The sequence below is a fragment of the Brienomyrus brachyistius genome, unplaced genomic scaffold (assembly GCF_023856365.1).
Source record: "Brienomyrus brachyistius isolate T26 unplaced genomic scaffold, BBRACH_0.4 scaffold27, whole genome shotgun sequence".
NCBI lineage: Eukaryota > Metazoa > Chordata > Actinopteri > Osteoglossiformes > Mormyridae > Brienomyrus > Brienomyrus brachyistius.
Genome location: NW_026042306.1, coordinates 4,761,875 through 4,783,298, shown reverse-complemented (window position 1 = coordinate 4,783,298; position 21,424 = coordinate 4,761,875). Strand labels below are relative to the sequence as shown.

Genomic DNA, 21,424 nt, shown 5'->3' with positions numbered 1-21,424 from the left:
CAAACTGAAGGGATTTTAACAACTGTAGCAGAGGCTCCAACGGGATCTTGATTTAATTTGCGACTGGGCTGATACCTGGCAGATGAAATTTAATGTAGATAGATGTAAGGTAATCCATGCAGGGAGCAGAAATATAAAGTACAGATATTTTATGGGTTCCACTGAAATAAAGGTAGCTGATTATGAGAAAGACCTCAGTGTGTATGTTGATGCTTCCATGTCCCACTCTTGCCAGTGTGGGGAAGCAATTAAAAAGGCCAATAGGATGTTGGGTTACATCTCTAGGTGTGTGGAGTTCAAGGGAACTGATGCTACGATTATTTAATTCCTTGGTAAGACCCCACCTAGAATATTGTGTGCAGGTTTGGTCACCATTCCTTAAGAAGGACATTGCTGCCTTGGAAAAGGTGCAATGTAGGGCTACGAGAATTATTCCTGGTCTTAGAGGAATGTTTTATGAGGAGAGATTACCTGAGCTGAATCTGTTTAGCCTCGAGCAAAGGAGACTAAGGGGGGGACATGATCCAGGTATATAAAATTCTAATGGGTCTGGATGCTGTTCGATATTTCAATATTAGTTTAAATAATAGAACCGGTGGCCTTAAGTGGAAATTAGTGGGAGAACATTTCAAAACGAATTTGAGGAAGTATTTCTTTACACAGCGTGTAGGTAGAGTACGGAATAGTCTTATTACTAGTGTAACGCAAGCTAAATCCCTGGGTTCCTTTAAATCAGAGCTAGGGAAGATTTTAATAACTTTGAGCTATTAGTTAAGTTGTCCCCAAAAGAGCTTGATGGGCTGATTGGTCTCCTCTCGTTTGTAAATTTCTTATGTTCTTTTGTAAGATTTTAACAACTCTGAGCTGTTAGTTGAGTGCTCCCCAAACGAGCTTGATAGGCCAAATGACCTCCTCTCATTTGTAAATTTATGTTCTTATGTAGGTATAAAAATAACTGACCATATGATAAAATGATTTTGTCTAATACAGGACTACAGTCTTCATTAGGTATATATTTTCCCCTCGCACTTTGTATGGGCAGTGAATTGCCCCTACTTACGTGTGGATTCCTAATAAGAAAAATGCAAGAAATGAACACACATATAGTCAGAATAATTCTCATGTTGTCAACTATTGAGTGCAATTCAAATTTTATTGAACAAATCTAATGATTACAGTATTTTTTTGTCAAACAAAACACTTACAATGAACTGTTCCAAATTATTATGCACAGTAAGCTGCAAAACACTTTATAAGTTGCAAAGAACTGAAAATTGTCATTTGTTGTGTTTGCAACATATGTACTGAAATCAAACAGGTCACGTCACATTTTGACATAGGACTCCTTATTTGATAGCAGCTTCACAAGTCTTGCATCCATTGAACTTGTGTATTTGGACAGTTTCTGCTTGTGAGCACTGGTTAGTGGCGGCAGAATAGAAGGTTTATGCACAGTTGCAGTGGAGGACTCTACACCTTGATGTCCATGGGACTCCAGAGGCACCAGCAGCTTCAAATATCTGTTTGCTGCTACATAATGGCATTTTAGCAGCTGCTCTCCTGATCTGATGCATGGATCTGGTAGAGATCTTCCTCAATTTGCCTTTATCTGCACGAACCCGTCTGTGCTCTGATCTACTGCATGCAAAGGCTCATTTCGCATTTTTGTTCTGCATTCTGAAATGGAAGAAAAAAAACATTCATGACGAACACAAACCTATAAAAGGTACTTGTGTGACACTATTAAGGAAGGATCTGACTAGGAGAAAAGCTGGCAGAGTGATTGCCTGGCTGCCGGCTGCAAATGATATGTCGAGCAGTAATATGGCATTAATCAACAGATATGAGGTGAAGATTTAAATATTCTAGAGGGAGCCTGGTGGGGACCTACTTGTGTCGGATGAGCCGGCCTCCCTGGATCACTTGTGCCGTCACATTGGCCATGTGGCAAGAAAAAAGGAGCCAGTTTCGGGGCTGGACTCGGTATGAGAACCTCATAAATATCATTGAGTAACAGGTAAGAGCTGGGGAGACAAAGATCATGCAGGGGTCAGAGGCCAGAAAGAAGAGAAGAAGAGCAACCAGCTTAAAACCTTTAAAAAGTCCCTCTGGAGTCCCGAGTGACCCAGTGGACGCGCATATAGATGGAAGGTGAGCCCTCTGCCTCTTACCGAAGGTCATTCGACCGCTGATGATGTCGGGGCTCTTCCTCATATCGCTGACTGCGACTAGGGGAAGACCCCAATTAATAACTGGTCCCCAGAAGTGCTGAAATCAAACAATAAAACACAGAGCTGATCTAACATGCAGCAGGGTGAAGGTACCATTAAATAAATTTCAGAGGATTCTTACAATACATTAGTGTGAGATTATTAAACAGTAGTCATAAAATTACATGTATATTAACAAAAAATCAGTTTGTTACTTTCTTACCGTGCTTTTGTTGTAAGGATTTTCCCAACAGGCACATTCAGATCACGGAAAGACAAAGAAAACAAACAAAAAAATTATAAGTGCAATTCTGTGATCACCAGCAGCACTTCTGCAATGAGGGACCCAAATGTAAGCAGTGACTTTATGCTTACATCTACAACAAAGTGAAGAGTTTAAGCTTCTTATACACTGACGGCAATCGACAAGGAAAGTTTACATATTGGATTTTTACATAAACTGCAAGCGCCTCTGGATGCACATACCTCCTCAGATACTTCCGAAACTCTTTGTTTTTAAGCTGGTTTACAGCTCTCTGAAAGAAATTCCTTGCCATGATAAAGTGAATGTACATGCACGTATGTTGATTTTGTTCAAAATGAAATGTGAAGATGAATTTGCCGTTTATATAGGAATGTGAATGACATCAGCACTCTAGATTCTAGAACTTACATACGTAGGCTACTGATAACGTAACTGACGTAACTGTTCCAACATCTCCTTGGAAACGGACTGGAATTGAATGGAAGAATGTTAGTGGGCGAAATGAATTTTGTCAACTGAATAAATTCATTTTGTGTACAAAATGCATTTCCTGAACGAAAGTCATTTTGTGGAGGAAAGGAATGTCATGAATGATACAGAGTCATTTCGTGGAAGAAATCGATTCTGCGGAATTACGGAGTGCTTTTGTGGAAGCAGGAAATGCATTTCATCTGTTGCAGAGTCACGAAAAATCAGCGCTTGACACTTGGCATACCATAAAGTACAAAGTACTCAGCAGGCACATGGACGCAGACACATCTGTATCCACACCTGGATATTTCAGTGTGACTTTTATTGCGTGGATTCTTACTACAGTGGTGCCTGCGGTTCACGAACACAATCCGTTCCAGGAAAGTGGTCGTGAACCAATTTGTACGCGATCCAAGGCAATTTTCCCAATAAGAAAGCATTTAAATTCGATTAATTCGTTCAGAAGTCTACCAAATAATGATTTGTTGTCAATTAATTTTCTGGTTTTTATAGTGAAAACTTTAAAGAAAAACACAATATAGTGTGGCGACGGGCGGACCGAGGCATCACGGGAGACATGGAGACTTGCTTGCTGGGGTAATTACGCTTTTTATTTACAGTCATTAAACCCCTTGCATTGTTGTGGTTGTTAATGTTAATGGTTGCATTTCCCTATTGTCGCGTGTGTGTTTGGCCGTGTTTTGTAAACGGTCCGATCCTCACGTGTATTTAGCGTGTGTAAATCATCCACCGTGTGTGCATCTTGCAGTTCGGCGTCTGTGTATTTGGGACGTGTCCCATTGGAAAGACATTGGGATTTTGGCTTTTAAAATCTCAATCTAAAGAAGCACATCGAAGAAAGCTAAACTAATGGTAAACACCAGTGAATTAATTTCAGTTATCACGATTAGCCTGGATAACAGCTTGGGGAGAGCTTTGTGTCTGATGTTAAGTGAACGTTTTCTTCTCTTGGTGATAGGCTGGTTAGGGCATTTGAATCACTAATATTAACTTGGACATTTGAACAATGAACACTGAAATAGTTATGTAAGCTGAAAAACAGGGTTTTGTGACTGAGATAATGAACCCCATGCTGGTAATAGGAAAAACGGTGACTTGTGTTTTCAGAAATGGCTTTAAAATACGTTAACATTAACCTGTACTTCTTTTTTTAACAATAGCATACTCCTGTTTAGGTTTTTAAAGCCCTCTTTTTGAAGTGTGTGATGTATGCAAAATTTTTCTTTTCCATGCTTTAAAAAGCTGAGTAAACGTTTTGATATTAAAAGTTTAGACAGCGTTCCGTTGTTATTCATATTTACTTGCACTTTAATTACTCAAGTACAGTTAGTTACAGATTATTTGTAATACTTAAGTACAGTGAACACTAGGTACTTTAAGACTTTTACTTGAGTGGAATTCTAGTTGGTGACTTGGGAGGGTATCTGTACTTATACTTAAGTGTGACTTTCGGGTACTTTATACAAGACTGTGAACAAGCTCGACTGTCTCAGACGGAAATTATAGCTCAGAGGTAATGATACTATATTAATAATCTCTGAGTTAATGATTAAGACATATATCAGCCTTCCAGCTGCAACTGACTAGAAATCAACCTAATGTTTTTCATGTTAGAAATCATAAACCTGCTTCAGTTCATGTCTCTGTGTGAAATCAGATGTTACTCACATGGCATAAGGCCCAATGTGCCTCTGACTGTAATCACCCAGAGTGTGGCCCAGCGTGACTCCTGATGACATGTTAATCTCTTGGAGTGGGAATTCCATTTCCATAAAAGTTATTGTAGGAAACCTCGTTAATGGAAATATATTTTCAAAACCTTCGAACAATATTGGCCTTTCGCATTTTTCTCACAAAAAACTGTCAGGTAGTGACAACTCCAATGAGCAGAGTGAAAAAACGATTAAAATCGGTATTTAACTAACTAAATCAGAAGAGGAAAAAGAAGAATAATTTAGCTTGGCATAATTCTATGTTTAAAACATTTTGAACAGTTTCCATGCCAGGTAGTGCAACCCAAGAAAACCCATCAAAACATGATGAATATCATAAAGTATGAATATCATGAAATAATTTATTATTTAAATCATATATAAAAACTTGATATCAAGGACAAAGGTTAAAATTGTGCAGGTGGTGCAACCGGAATCAGTATTACTACTAATTATAAATGCAGTTTACAAGTAGGAATAAACATTGATGAAGTGTAGACACTTAACCTTATGGGAATTGACAGGGCTTCATGTTTGATTGGGCCAATTTTTTGCCTTTGGTTTGGTTACTATATAACCTCAGATGTGAATTATGTCTGATAGCTGAAATGAAAGCTGACCATTGATTGCAGTAACTTGGATAATTCAAATTCATAACTTCTGTCTAAAAAGTAAAAAAATTTGACAAAAAAGTCAAACAAATACAAAAACACATCTTTGTGTTTTGGTATTTTGTGAATATCTCAAAAACTACATGATGGATTATATCAAAGTTAAAATATGTGGTTCTCAGACTTGTTTTCTAAATGTACACCTAATTTTATTGTGCTAAAATGCTTTTATAAAATTAAATTATGTGAAATATACAAATATCTCCTGCTCCTTCAGTATTTCCTCCAAAGAAAGTGTACATTCGACACAAGCATTGTCTTTTTTTAGTTAAATATATGTGTAACAGCAATTCTGTGACCATTGTATTCTGTGACTCCAGTAGATACTGTTGCCACTATATAGCTTGAGCTTGCTCACACAGATGTGTTCCTAACGCAAACAATGTAAACTCATACGTTGTAAACAAATGAATGTCAATGCGATGTAGAGTGGGTGTATAGAAATGCTGGCTTTTAACATGATATAGGTTTAGCTGCTTGTTATATCAGATTAAACAAAATTAGGCTGATTTGTAGAGTAGCCTATTTGTATAATTCTAACACAACTAAAAAGTGATTAAAGCTCACATGGGCAACTTGATGCTATGAGTATACAGTCAAAGTAAAAAGTATGTGAACCCCTTGGAATTTATTCATAAAAAGTGATCTGATCTTCATCTAAGTCACAGGTACTGATATACACAATGAGCTTAAGCCAATAACACAAAAAAGGTTCTACTCTTTCAAGTTTTTATTATTCAAACATATTCAGCATTCACAGTGGTACTGGAGAAGGTAAGTGAACCCTTAGGTTCAATAACTGGTTGACCCTCCTTTGGCAGCAATGACCGCAACCAGGCACTTCCTGTAATTGCAGATCAGACCTGCACATCGTGTGGAGAGAGTTTTAGCCCATTCTTCCCCTGCAAAACTGCCTTAACTCTTCCATATTCTTTGGTTGCCTTCTGTGTATTGCTCTCTTAAAGTCATTCCACAGCATCTCAATAGGATTGAGATTGGGGCTCTGACTGGGCCACTCCACTGCGATGTTTGGGGTCATTGTCCTGTTACATCACCCAGCCTCAGTTGAAGGACAGACATTCTCACATTATCCTGAAGAATTTGCTGATAAAGTTGGGAATTCATTTTCCCCTCAATGATGGCGAGCTTTCCAGACCCTGATGCAGCAAAGCAGACCCAAATCATGATGTTCCCTCCACCATACTTTACTGTAGGGATGATGCATTTATCTTTTTACGCCAAATGAAGTTCTGCTTGTTCCTCCCAAATAGTTCAATTTTAGTTTCATCACTCCACAAAACATTTTCCCAGTATCGCTGTGGAGTGTCCAAGTGCTCCTTCGCAAACTTCAGGCGTACAGCAATGTTTGACAGCAGTGGCTTCCTTCTTGGTGCTCTGCCATGGACTCCTTTCTAGCTGATTCATGAACACAGATGCTAGACAGTTCTAATGACTTCTTCAAGTCTTTCGCTGTCACTTTAGGATTCTTCTTTTCCTCAAAGATGACTTTGCGTTGTGCTATTGGGGTCATCTTGGCAGGGCGCCCACTTCTAGGCAGAGTAGCCACGGTACCAAATTGTCTCCATTTATAGACAACTTGCCTAATAGTTTATATTCCGTTTATATGTATCCGCGAGCGCCCATAGTCCCTAACCCAATCACCATTCTATCATCCATACCCCCAGAGTCTAAATGGTTTTCAGTTATTGATCTGGCAAATGCTTTCTTCTCTGTTCTAGTTCACCCAGACTCTCAGTACTGGTTTGCACGCAAAGGGAAAAGGTACACCTGGACAGTCATGCCACAGGGCTACACTGAGTCACCGAGTGTTTATGCTCAGGATCTAGGAAAAAACTTAGAGCGCTTCACCTCCCCAGGGGGAAGTACACTGGTGCAGTATGTGGATGATTTGTTGCTGTGTGCAGAAACGAGAGAGAGTTGTGAGAGAGATACGCAAGCGTTGTTGTTGTTCTGTGCAGAGAATGGACATAAGGCCTCTAAAAGCAAGCTGCAGCTGGTAAGATCTGAAGTGCACTACCTGCACTTCACTGATCTAAAGCAGGCGCTTTGTGTGACCCCGGCATTGGGGGTCCCAAATTACAAACGCCCATTTCAATTGTGTGTGGATGAAAGAGGTGGTTTCATGACTGCTCCCAAAGTCTGCCTTTCCAGGATTGGCAAAGGTGGCCCATGGATTGGACCAGAGACACTGGACCGCCCCTTCATTCACGGCTTATGCTCAAACTTTCGTTTCCAGGTGTTCCACATGTATGACTCACAACATGGGTCGTGCATTGAAGCCACCAACTGCCACAACTTCTCCAGCTGAGGGTCCTTTCCAACATTTGCAGATGGATTTCATAGAACTAACACCCTGTAGAGGTTATCGTTATTGTCTAGTGGTTGTTGATCTCTTTTCCAGATGGGTGGAAGCCTTCCCGGCCAAGCAAGCAACGGCCCAGATAGTTGCGAAAAATCTGTTAAAAGAAATATTCCCGCGATGGGATGTTCCAATATGCATTACCACTGATAATGGTACACATTTCTCTAATCAGGTGGTCCACAAGCTCTCTGAGTGGTTGAAAATCGACCGTCGACACTACTGTGCTTATCACACGCAGAGTGGAGGGATTGTTCACTTGCTTGTCCTTTTTCTTCCCACTGCACTGATGGACGTACAGTTCTCATGTGCTGATGCAGGTTATTTGTAGAGCCTGTTCGATATGAGATTTTAACCTTGCACGCTCTACACTCTGCCTTTGTATTGTCAATGTAATTGAAATGCATCCAAATTTTACTCTGTTTCCTGTGGTCACTCATTTTGTCGCGCGTCTCCTTCCCTCCTGTTTCTTTCTCTGTGCGTGTGATTGCTGCATTTGTCTGTGGGTACATTCCACTTCACGCTGCCGCGCTGGCTTAAACCAATGAATTCTGGTCCTAACGCAATGCATCATGATTAGGATTTTTTGTCCGACTTCAGCCGGCGCTGCAAAACGTCACCACCCTTGACCATGTCACATGGTACAAAAACTTCGCGAGAGCAAGGTTTTCCAATCCATGCGGCTTGGAAAAAAAATAGAGAAAGAAAAACAGCCGCTCTGACTCCGGCTCACAGGCAGAAGCCGATGTTCTGCCATTTTTTGCTGCCTTGCCAGAATTTCCTACCCATACTCCTGAATGGACATCTGTAAAAGGATTTATGCTATCAAAATAACTTTCCTGTACTTTAGAAAGGGTAGCAGTTTTTACACATAGTTTTATGCTGCCAGAAATTGCTGCCTATAGTTTTTAATGGGCTATCAGTGTTTTACACTAAGAATGTAATGTCATAAAATAATCATTCAAATCTGGGAACATAAAAAATCATGCTAAGAATTAAAGCCCGTGTTTTCTCTCCAATGGTCATTACTGAAATGCATGTAATAACTCTTAACATGTTTTCAATTAAATTACATCGGAGTGACTTGTTTAATTAGAAATATTCCCACATGACATCATATGCACAGTTACCTCCAATTTCTCCGAACTTTACATTCATATGCATCTTACTTTTCCAATGGGTCAACAATTGTAATGGTCTCACTGGACATCTTTAAAAAGGCAAATAATGTATAATAATTTCACAAGGACACAAATTACATCTAAAACATAGCAGAAGCAAACTGGGTGAGAAACATTCCAAAGCTCTGCTCATGATGATGTTGTAATAATTGTGATTCCTCAATTTTACAAATGTAGAAAAATTTAAAAGCAAAAACAGAAATGAAATTCCAGGACATTTTGCCATTTGTATCACTTTACAGGTCATTTCAATGACTGGAAAATAACCCTAAATATTTTCAGGTTTTCAGGACACGTGGGAACCCTGTAAGAGGAATGTAGAAAGGAAGGTTGGATTGGAGGCTAAGGATGACATTAAAAGTTTCCTCCAATATTTTAACTCCAAAAGAGCTCTAAAAGCTGAAATCAGTAATCTGTAGGATAGTAAGGGTCTTATAACTGAAAATGAAATTGATATAGTAAAAATAAGAGTTTAATGATTCTTTTACACAATAGAGAACACAGGTAACCTGCCACCATTTAATACAAATACAGTGTCGTCTATGACCAATATATGTATAACTGAGGCTGATGTGGTACAAAGCCTTGCTAAGCTCAAAATAAATAAATTGCAGGGCCCTGATGGCATCTTACCTATAGTTTTAAAAGAGATGAGGGATATTATTAGCCAACCTTTAACATTACTATTTGAGAAATCCTTATCTACTGGTGTGGCACTTTCTAATTGGAAGCATGCCAATATAACACCCATATTCAAAAAAGGGGATAGAAGTTATCCAGCAAACTATAAGCCAATCAGTTTAACTTGCATAACTGGAATGGTAATGGAAGCTACAATCCCAGTGAAAATGATAGATTACCTGGATGCATGAAATAACATTCTGAGGGATAGCCAACATGGATTTAGGAGAGGTAGCTTCTGTTTAACTAATCTACTTGAGTTCTTTGAGGAAGCTACAAAAGAAATTGATCACAAAAAGGCCTATGATGTGATCTGCTTAGTTTTGCAGAAGGCCTTTGATGTTGTCCACCACAAACGGCTCTTGCTTAAACTCCAAACTGAAGGGATTTTAACAACTGTAGCAGAGGCTCCAACGGGATCTTGATTTAATTTGCGACTGGGCTGATACCTGGCAGATGAAATTTAATGTAGATAGATGTAAGGTAATCCATGCAGGGAGCAGAAATATAAAGTACAGATATTTTATGGGTTCCACTGAAATAAAGGTAGCTGATTATGAGAAAGACCTCAGTGTGTATGTTGATGCTTCCATGTCCCACTCTTGCCAGTGTGGGGAAGCAATTAAAAAGGCCAATAGGATGTTGGGTTACATCTCTAGGTGTGTGGAGTTCAAGGGAACTGATGCTACGATTATTTAATTCCTTGGTAAGACCCCACCTAGAATATTGTGTGCAGGTTTGGTCACCATTCCTTAAGAAGGACATTGCTGCCTTGGAAAAAGTGCAATGTAGGGCTACGAGAATTATTCCTGGTCTTAGAGGAATGTTTTATGAGGAGAGATTACCTGAGCTGAATCTGTTTAGCCTCGAGCAAAGGAGACTAAGGGGGGGACATGATCCAGGTATATAAAATTCTAATGGGTCTGGATGCTGTTCGATATTTCAATATTAGTTTAAATAATAGAACCGGTGGCCTTAAGTGGAAATTAGTGGGAGAACATTTCAAAACGAATTTGAGGAAGTATTTCTTTACACAGCGTGTAGGTAGAGTACGGAATAGTCTTATTACTAGTGTAACGCAAGCTAAATCCCTGGGTTCCTTTAAATCAGAGCTAGAGAAGATTTTAATAACTTTGAGCTATTAGTTAAGTTGTCCCCAAAAGAGCTTGATGGGCTGATTGGTCTCCTCTCATTTGTAAATTTCTTATGTTCTTTTGTAAGATTTTAACAACTCTGAGCTGTTAGTTGAGTGCTCCCCAAACGAGCTTGATAGGCCAAATGACCTCCTCTCATTTGTAAATTTATGTTCTTATGTAGGTATAAAAATAACTGACCATATGATAAAATGATTTTGTCTAATACAGGACTACAGTCTTCATTAGGTATATATTTTCCCCTCGCACTTTGTATGGGCAGTGAATTGCCCCTACTTACGTGTGGATTCCTAATAAGAAAAATGCAAGAAATGAACACACATATAGTCAGAATAATTCTCATGTTGTCAACTATTGAGTGCAATTCAAATTTTATTGAACAAATCTAATGATTACAGTATTTTTTTGTCAAACAAAACACTTACAATGAACTGTTCCAAATTATTATGCACAGTAAGCTGCAAAACACTTTATAAGTTGCAAAGAACTGAAAATTGTCATTTGTTGTGTTTGCAACATATGTACTGAAATCAAACAGGTCACGTCACATTTTGACATAGGACTCCTTATTTGATAGCAGCTTCACAAGTCTTGCATCCATTGAACTTGTGTATTTGGACAGTTTCTGCTTGTGAGCACTGGTTAGTGGCGGCAGAATAGAAGGTTTATGCACAGTTGCAGTGGAGGACTCTACACCTTGATGTCCATGGGACTCCAGAGGCACCAGCAGCTTCAAATATCTGTTTGCTGCTACATAATGGCATTTTAGCAGCTGCTCTCCTGATCTGATGCATGGATCTGGTAGAGATCTTCCTCAATTTGCCTTTATCTGCACGAACCCGTCTGTGCTCTGATCTACTGCATGCAAAGGCTCATTTCGCATTTTTGTTCTGCATTCTGAAATGGAAGAAAAAAAACATTCATGACGAACACAAACCTATAAAAGGTACTTGTGTGACACTATTAAGGAAGGATCTGACTAGGAGAAAAGCTGGCAGAGTGATTGCCTGGCTGCCGGCTGCAAATGATATGTCGAGCAGTAATATGGCATTAATCAACAGATATGAGGTGAAGATTTAAATATTCTAGAGGGAGCCTGGTGGGGACCTACTTGTGTCGGATGAGCCGGCCTCCCTGGATCACTTGTGCCGTCACATTGGCCATGTGGCAAGAAAAAAGGAGCCAGTTTCGGGGCTGGACTCGGTATGAGAACCTCATAAATATCATTGAGTAACAGGTAAGAGCTGGGGAGACAAAGATCATGCAGGGGTCAGAGGCCAGAAAGAAGAGAAGAAGAGCAACCAGCTTAAAACCTTTAAAAAGTCCCTCTGGAGTCCCGAGTGACCCAGTGGACGCGCATATAGATGGAAGGTGAGCCCTCTGCCTCTTACCGAAGGTCATTCGACCGCTGATGATGTCGGGGCTCTTCCTCATATCGCTGACTGCGACTAGGGGAAGACCCCAATTAATAACTGGTCCCCAGAAGTGCTGAAATCAAACAATAAAACACAGAGCTGATCTAACATGCAGCAGGGTGAAGGTACCATTAAATAAATTTCAGAGGATTCTTACAATACATTAGTGTGAGATTATTAAACAGTAGTCATAAAATTACATGTATATTAACAAAAAATCAGTTTGTTACTTTCTTACCGTGCTTTTGTTGTAAGGATTTTCCCAACAGGCACATTCAGATCACGGAAAGACAAAGAAAACAAACAAAAAAATTATAAGTGCAATTCTGTGATCACCAGCAGCACTTCTGCAATGAGGGACCCAAATGTAAGCAGTGACTTTATGCTTACATCTACAACAAAGTGAAGAGTTTAAGCTTCTTATACACTGACGGCAATCGACAAGGAAAGTTTACATATTGGATTTTTACATAAACTGCAAGCGCCTCTGGATGCACATACCTCCTCAGATACTTCCGAAACTCTTTGTTTTTAAGCTGGTTTACAGCTCTCTGAAAGAAATTCCTTGCCATGATAAAGTGAATGTACATGCACGTATGTTGATTTTGTTCAAAATGAAATGTGAAGATGAATTTGCCGTTTATATAGGAATGTGAATGACATCAGCACTCTAGATTCTAGAACTTACATACGTAGGCTACTGATAACGTAACTGACGTAACTGTTCCAACATCTCCTTGGAAACGGACTGGAATTGAATGGAAGAATGTTAGTGGGCGAAATGAATTTTGTCAACTGAATAAATTCATTTTGTGTACAAAATGCATTTCCTGAACGAAAGTCATTTTGTGGAGGAAAGGAATGTCATGAATGATACAGAGTCATTTCGTGGAAGAAATCGATTCTGCGGAATTACGGAGTGCTTTTGTGGAAGCAGGAAATGCATTTCATCTGTTGCAGAGTCACGAAAAATCAGCGCTTGACACTTGGCATACCATAAAGTACAAAGTACTCAGCAGGCACATGGACGCAGACACATCTGTATCCACACCTGGATATTTCAGTGTGACTTTTATTGCGTGGATTCTTACTACAGTGGTGCCTGCGGTTCACGAACACAATCCGTTCCAGGAAAGTGGTCGTGAACCAATTTGTACGCGATCCAAGGCAATTTTCCCAATAAGAAAGCATTTAAATTCGATTAATTCGTTCAGAAGTCTACCAAATAATGATTTGTTGTCAATTAATTTTCTGGTTTTTATAGTGAAAACTTTAAAGAAAAACACAATATAGTGTGGCGACGGGCGGACCGAGGCATCACGGGAGACATGGAGACTTGCTTGCTGGGGTAATTACGCTTTTTATTTACAGTCATTAAACCCCTTGCATTGTTGTGGTTGTTAATGTTAATGGTTGCATTTCCCTATTGTCGCGTGTGTGTTTGGCCGTGTTTTGTAAACGGTCCGATCCTCACGTGTATTTAGCGTGTGTAAATCATCCACCGTGTGTGCATCTTGCAGTTCGGCGTCTGTGTATTTGGGACGTGTCCCATTGGAAAGACATTGGGATTTTGGCTTTTAAAAGCTCAATCTAAAGAAGCACATCGAAGAAAGCTAAACTAATGGTAAACACCAGTGAATTAATTTCAGTTATCACGATTAGCCTGGATAACAGCTTGGGGAGAGCTTTGTGTCTGATGTTAAGTGAACGTTTTCTTCTCTTGGTGATAGGCTGGTTAGGGCATTTGAATCACTAATATTAACTTGGACATTTGAACAATGAACACTGAAATAGTTATGTAAGCTGAAAAACAGGGTTTTGTGACTGAGATAATGAACCCCATGCTGGTAATAGGAAAAACGGTGACTTGTGTTTTCAGAAATGGCTTTAAAATACGTCAACATTAACCTGTACTTCTTTTTTTAACAATAGCATACTCCTGTTTAGGTTTTTAAAGCCCTCTTTTTGAAGTGTGTGATGTATGCAAAATTTTTCTTTTCCATGCTTTAAAAAGCTGAGTAAACGTTTTGATATTAAAAGTTTAGACAGCGTTCCGTTGTTATTCATATTTACTTGCACTTTAATTACTCAAGTACAGTTAGTTACAGATTATTTGTAATACTTAAGTACAGTGAACACTAGGTACTTTAAGACTTTTACTTGAGTGGAATTCTAGTTGGTGACTTGGGAGGGTATCTGTACTTATACTTAAGTGTGACTTTCGGGTACTTTATACAAGACTGTGAACAAGCTCGACTGTCTCAGACGGAAATTATAGCTCAGAGGTAATGATACTATATTAATAATCTCTGAGTTAATGATTAAGACATATATCAGCCTTCCAGCTGCAACTGACTAGAAATCAACCTAATGTTTTTCATGTTAGAAATCATAAACCTGCTTCAGTTCATGTCTCTGTGTGAAATCAGATGTTACTCACATGGCATAAGGCCCAATGTGCCTCTGACTGTAATCACCCAGAGTGTGGCCCAGCGTGACTCCTGATGACATGTTAATCTCTTGGAGTGGGAATTCCATTTCCATAAAAGTTATTGTAGGAAACCTCGTTAATGGAAATATATTTTCAAAACCTTCGAACAATATTGGCCTTTCGCATTTTTCTCACAAAAAACTGTCAGGTAGTGACAACTCCAATGAGCAGAGTGAAAAAACGATTAAAATCGGTATTTAACTAACTAAATCAGAAGAGGAAAAAGAAGAATAATTTAGCTTGGCATAATTCTATGTTTAAAACATTTTGAACAGTTTCCATGCCAGGTAGTGCAACCCAAGAAAACCCATCAAAACATGATGAATATCATAAAGTATGAATATCATGAAATAATTTATTATTTAAATCATATATAAAAACTTGATATCAAGGACAAAGGTTAAAATTGTGCAGGTGGTGCAACCGGAATCAGTATTACTACTAATTATAAATGCAGTTTACAAGTAGGAATAAACATTGATGAAGTGTAGACACTTAACCTTATGGGAATTGACAGGGCTTCATGTTTGATTGGGCCAATTTTTTGCCTTTGGTTTGGTTACTATATAACCTCAGATGTGAATTATGTCTGATAGCTGAAATGAAAGCTGACCATTGATTGCAGTAACTTGGATAATTCAAATTCATAACTTCTGTCTAAAAAGTAAAAAAATTTGACAAAAAAGTCAAACAAATACAAAAACACATCTTTGTGTTTTGGTATTTTGTGAATATCTCAAAAACTACATGATGGATTATATCAAAGTTAAAATATGTGGTTCTCAGACTTGTTTTCTAAATGTACACCTAATTTTATTGTGCTAAAATGCTTTTATAAAATTAAATTATGTGAAATATACAAATATCTCCTGCTCCTTCAGTATTTCCTCCAAAGAAAGTGTACATTCGACACAAGCATTGTCTTTTTTTAGTTAAATATATGTGTAACAGCAATTCTGTGACCATTGTATTCTGTGACTCCAGTAGATACTGTTGCCACTATATAGCTTGAGCTTGCTCACACAGATGTGTTCCTAACGCAAACAATGTAAACTCATACGTTGTAAACAAATGAATGTCAATGCGATGTAGAGTGGGTGTATAGAAATGCTGGCTTTTAACATGATATAGGTTTAGCTGCTTGTTATATCAGATTAAACAAAATTAGGCTGATTTGTAGAGTAGCCTATTTGTATAATTCTAACACAACTAAAAAGTGATTAAAGCTCACATGGGCAACTTGATGCTATGAGTATACAGTCAAAGTAAAAAGTATGTGAACCCCTTGGAATTTATTCATAAAAAGTGATCTGATCTTCATCTAAGTCACAGGTACTGATATACACAATGAGCTTAAGCCAATAACACAAAAAAGGTTCTACTCTTTCAAGTTTTTATTATTCAAACATATTCAGCATTCACAGTGGTACTGGAGAAGGTAAGTGAACCCTTAGGTTCAATAACTGGTTGACCCTCCTTTGGCAGCAATGACCGCAACCAGGCACTTCCTGTAATTGCAGATCAGACCTGCACATCGTGTGGAGAGAGTTTTAGCCCATTCTTCCCCTGCAAAACTGCCTTAACTCTTCCATATTCTTTGGTTGCCTTCTGTGTATTGCTCTCTTAAAGTCATTCCACAGCATCTCAATAGGATTGAGATTGGGGCTCTGACTGGGCCACTCCACTGCGATGTTTGGGGTCATTGTCCTGTTACATCACCCAGCCTCAGTTGAAGGACAGACATTCTCACATTATCCTGAAGAATTTGCTGATAAAGTTGGGAATTCATTTTCCCCTCAATGATGGCGAGCTTTCCAGACCCTGATGCAGCAAAGCAGACCCAAATCATGATGTTCCCTCCACCATACTTTACTGTAGGGATGATGCATTTATCTTTTTACGCCAAATGAAGTTCTGCTTGTTCCTCCCAAATAGTTCAATTTTAGTTTCATCACTCCACAAAACATTTTCCCAGTATCGCTGTGGAGTGTCCAAGTGCTCCTTCGCAAACTTCAGGCGTACAGCAATGTTTGACAGCAGTGGCTTCCTTCTTGGTGCTCTGCCATGGACTCCTTTCTAGCTGATTCATGAACACAGATGCTAGACAGTTCTAATGACTTCTTCAAGTCTTTCGCTGTCACTTTAGGATTCTTCTTTTCCTCAAAGATGACTTTGCGTTGTGCTATTGGGGTCATCTTGGCAGGGCGCCCACTTCTAGGCAGAGTAGCCACGGTACCAAATTGTCTCCATTTATAGACAACTTGCCTAATAGTTTATATTAATAATAATATAATAATAATTTATAGACAACTTGCCAACAGTAGACTAATGAATATGTAAAATCTTTGAGACAACTTTGTAACCCTTTCCAGCCTTATGTAACTTAACAATTCTTGATCTTAGGTCTTCAGACAGCTCTTTTGTGCGAGGCATGATTCCCATCTGGACATGCTTCTTGTCAAAAGCCCAAACTGAACCTTTTCAGTGGTTTTTATCAACCAAAGTAATTCTAGGCCACACCCCTGAACTCGTTTCATTAAATGGACTCCAGGTGTGCTAAATTTTTAAGCTTTTAAAAAAAGTCATTTACTTGGGGTTCACTTACTTTTTCCTACTTTATACAATATGGTCAAATATTCTCTGAAAATCTGTGTATCTTAATTATAGGACACAGTGTTTGTAAATTATTGTGACTTACATGAAGATTCAACTATGTTTTATATGGGATTTAGTCATACACGTAGAAAATTCCAAGGGGTTCACATACTTTTTACTTTGAACATATTTAAATGGGCCACTCTAACCTGCGAGAGAGTGCCTGTTGGAAAGGCCGTCTCCGAAAACGGGATGCCAACGCGCATACGCTTGGATCAGCGTCAGGAGCGTCTCTTTTGAGTTTTCAGAGGTGGTTTTCTGATTGTGCCGCACCAGATCATCCTACCCAGTGCCGAACGATCCTGGCCAGTTACTCACCATACTCAGGGGTGCAGTATTGTGTGCCACTGACGAACTGTAAGTGACTGGTCCTGGACTGATTACATTCGGTGCTTTAATATTGCAATGCGGTCTACCGGATTGTTAGTTGTTAGTGTGTAACTTTTGAGGAGCTCTGCTACTGAGTGTATTGCAGGCAGATTCTCTGTATTCTGCGTTCGTTCTTGTAATTGTGTATCTTATATATTAAATTTGTTTTGTTAGTCAGTTCTCGTTAGACTGCAAAATATTTAGGAGAGATGGGATAATACAGTAAGGGAGGGTAATAGTATTACTGTTACGTATCCGGTATGTACCGGGGTTAACCAATAGATGGCAGTACTGTTACATGATTGATGATTAGAGATCGTATAAAGTGGTTGTATTTGTGTTAATTAGCTGAACATGTCTCCATGTTCTTATTGTTTTAGTTATTTATATAATATTATTTTCTTCCTTAGACCACATGCACACCCTGTCTACAACTAAGTCATTGCACCTGTAACAGCCAATGGCCAGCCTACAGTATGTTAACTCCAGTGCAATACTGTACCGCCTAATTGAATGCAGTAAAGTTTGGAACTGCGTCTGCCTTCCCTGGTGTTCTTACCGATGCCACCAGAGAGGTGCCATCTTACCGGTACCTTCCTCATACAGTCATAGCTTCTAACACTTTAATAATGCCAGACACACCAACCTTATTTAAATGGGCCACATCAGGTGGCTTATCTGCCTTTCCTATGTATAACCAAAAACTGTCACAACTCTGGTTAACAGCTGGGCCTAGGTACATGGGCTCACAATTTCTGATAGCAACCATCAAATTATGTGATCCCAAACAAATCAAGGAAAAAACAGTGACTAAGCAATCAAAAACCCTTCAGGTAATTTGTCCTAAATAGATATTATAATCTTGGATAGATTTCATGACTTCAGTTGAAGGGTCACAATTTCTGATATCAGCCATCAGATGTTGTGACCCCAAACAAATCAAAAACAACACAGTACCACAGCAGTCAAAAAAGACATCAGGGGAATTATCATAAATATAAATAATAATCCTGGAAAGATTTCATAACTGGGGTGTACAGGTCACCTCTGTCAAAGGGGTGACTTTCATACAGCTGTCATCTGATTTTGTGATCTGAGTGTGGCTTTTGAAAAAGCAACAACACACCATTAAATTTCAGGCAAAAGAAACATGTCCATCTTCAGACTTTCACCATGTTTACACACTGCAGACAATTGTTGTGACAATTTATCAAACATTCCTTATTGTGTCAGTACATGCAGTGTGCTACAGTACACAATATGCTGCTCCACAAAATGAGCTGCATCAACCAATTTGGTACTGTAACAGCTCTTTGAGTATCAGAAAGTAGGACAGGGTTTAAGTATCATAAAGTTAATGAAACTGAAAAATCATAATGATCTTTTTAAACATTTATTTGAAATATGCCTTTACATACAGTACAAAAATCAATAAAATGAAAACAAAGAAATGTGGAAATTACCCGAAACATTGGCTACATGTTTTGGAGTTCAGATATATCCTCTTTCTTAGCCCTCTGTATATTTTTCTAATGTTGATTTTTTAAATTACATATACTTCTTTCCAGCCATAACTCCTCAGACAACAGACGCTTGAAACCCTGATCGGCAAGTCTGCAATTGGTTGTTTAAATGGCAATTGGCTGTCTAAATGTATAAAAATGAATTTCCGTTTTATGCAACTTTGGGTCAACTTTATGCTTTTACTCCACTATTTTACTCCAATATTAAACCAAAAACCAAAGTACTCCGTCAAAAAAGGAACTTTGTCCGTATACAGTAGTATATATATGGGTGTTTGTGTCCACCTACTTCTGTCCATGTAGTATACAGTACATGTATGTGTGTATATGTCTCCATCTACTTCTGTCCATGTAGTACATATGTATGTGTATGTGCGTTTGTGTCACAGATCAGCACAGGGAAGCAGGCGAAGGAAGCCGTGGATAAAAAAAGGGTTTTATTTGCAGAGGAACATACGTAACGTTAATGACAGAACTAGGAAAACGCATGTGAACGCGGTCTGCAAATACACTGAACTAACAACAGCAACCAGAAACAGCTGGTGAACACAGGGACTCTGCACGAGGTTAACGAGGGGGCATGATCGACGAGAGGGCAGGACGAATGGAGCATGACATTACCCAATGGGAGTGAAGGGACTAACAGGACCTAGAGAAACAAAAGCAAAATATCAATGAGGAACCGGGAACAGGACAGACACACAGAGCAGACACAGGGACAAGAAGCAGGAAAACCACTGACAAACCAACGGGAACGCAGACAGGCACAGGGGCACCAAGAACGGAGACACTGGGGGAACACCAACAGGAGGAAAAAAAGGACCAGGAGCGAACAAAGGAGCGGAGCGACGAGGAGCAGACACAGAGGTACGAAAACAGGAGGCAGGATGGTAGAGGACGGGGGAAAATGGGGAGCCCGAGGGAACCCCAGTAGGCAAGAGGCAGAAGCTGCAGAGGCAGCCGGCGACTGCGAGGTTGGAGCCGAAGGGACCTTCGGCAACAGCGAGGCAGGAGCAGGAGGGGACGACGAAGGGGGCAAGGAGGCAGATGGAGGGACAGGCAAAGGAGGTGAAGAGGAAGATAACCAGAGGAGGCGAAGAGGAAGGCGAAGGGGGCACTGGGAGAGGGGAAGAGTGAACAGCAGCCACAGCCGGCCCAGGCATAGGTGACCGATGAGTCGGAGCGGGGGAACCCGCAGACGACCGATGAGTTAACGGAGGCGGGGCCGAAGAGTCATCGGAGAAGCACCCACAGGCGACCGCCAAGCAGGAGTCCAGGGAACCGCAGGCGACCGCTGAGCAGGAACCGAAGGACCCGCAGGTGCCGCACGAGTCCCAGCCACAGGGACCGAGGATGAGCCAGGGGGCAGGGCAGGCAGGAACCAACCCCTGCGCAAGTGACCTCTCCCCCTCCTGGATATGAAGAGCCCAATTCCTGGTTGGGATCTGCCAAGTGGGGGTAACAGAGCTGGGGTTCGCGCCTTGGCAGTGGGTGCAGGCGAAGCAGCAACAGGCAGACGGGCTTGGGCTCCGGGCCCAAGCGCAGGCGACGTCAGGTTTGGTTCCTTTTGGCATACTGCGGGGGAAATGGCGGAGATGGAGACGGCCCCTAGGGAAACGTGCAACGCTTTCCCTCGTCGCTTTCCCTGCTTCTCTCTCCCCCGAACAAGCGCAACGAGGTCCGGCAATTCATGTGGAATAAAAGGACAAAGACTGTAATCGCCCCCTACCTGCTGGATCATGTCCTCAGCTACCCAGCTCTTCAGCCGGGCTAAATGCCACCATACCTCTGCTGTGAGGCGCGGGTCTTCGGCAGGGGAGAAGTGGGTCAAGATTTCCCTTGACCGGCGAGCGACGGCTTGCGCCGTGGGGTCTCCCTTCATTTTGGACTCCTTGAGCCAGTATTCTACCTCGTCCAAAAGGTCAAGGTGTTCCGCCTCATGGAAGGGAGGCATCTTCTCCTGTAGTCCTGTCATTCTGTCACGGATCAGTACAGGGAAGCAGGCGAAGGAAGCCGTGGTAATAAAAAGGGTTTTATTTGAAGGGGAACATATGTTAATGACAGGACTAGGAAAACGTACTTGAACGCGGACTGAAATACACTGAACTAACAACAGCAACTAGAAATAGGTGGTGAATACGGAGACTCCACATGAGGTTAACGAGGGGGCGTGGTCGACGAGAGGGCAGGACAAAATATGTGTCCGCCGCCTTCTGTCCATCTAG

At 40.3% G+C, this 21,424-nt stretch overlaps 2 long non-coding RNA genes across 4 annotated transcripts; both read right to left on the bottom strand.

Annotated features, from left to right (window-relative positions):
• Window positions 1-1,116: 1,116 nt before the first annotated feature.
• Window positions 1,117-12,418, bottom strand: LOC125720924 (uncharacterized). 3 transcript variants are annotated; one of them, XR_007385606.1, is made up of 4 exons: window positions 12,400-12,418; window positions 2,172-2,268; window positions 1,892-2,024; window positions 1,117-1,677 (listed from the first exon to the last, which is right to left on the bottom strand). It is a non-coding gene; the product is annotated as an uncharacterized LOC125720924 (long non-coding RNA). The 3 variants fall into 3 exon arrangements; XR_007385607.1 differs by lacking the exon at window positions 12,400-12,418 and adding an exon at window positions 2,434-2,452; XR_007385605.1 differs by lacking the exon at window positions 12,400-12,418 and having other exon boundaries at window positions 2,172-2,297.
• On the bottom strand, window positions 11,083-12,263 carry LOC125720925 (uncharacterized). The gene is made up of 3 exons (XR_007385608.1): window positions 12,138-12,263; window positions 11,858-11,990; window positions 11,083-11,643 (listed from the first exon to the last, which is right to left on the bottom strand). It is a non-coding gene; the product is annotated as an uncharacterized LOC125720925 (long non-coding RNA).
• Window positions 12,419-21,424: the final 9,006 nt, after the last annotated feature.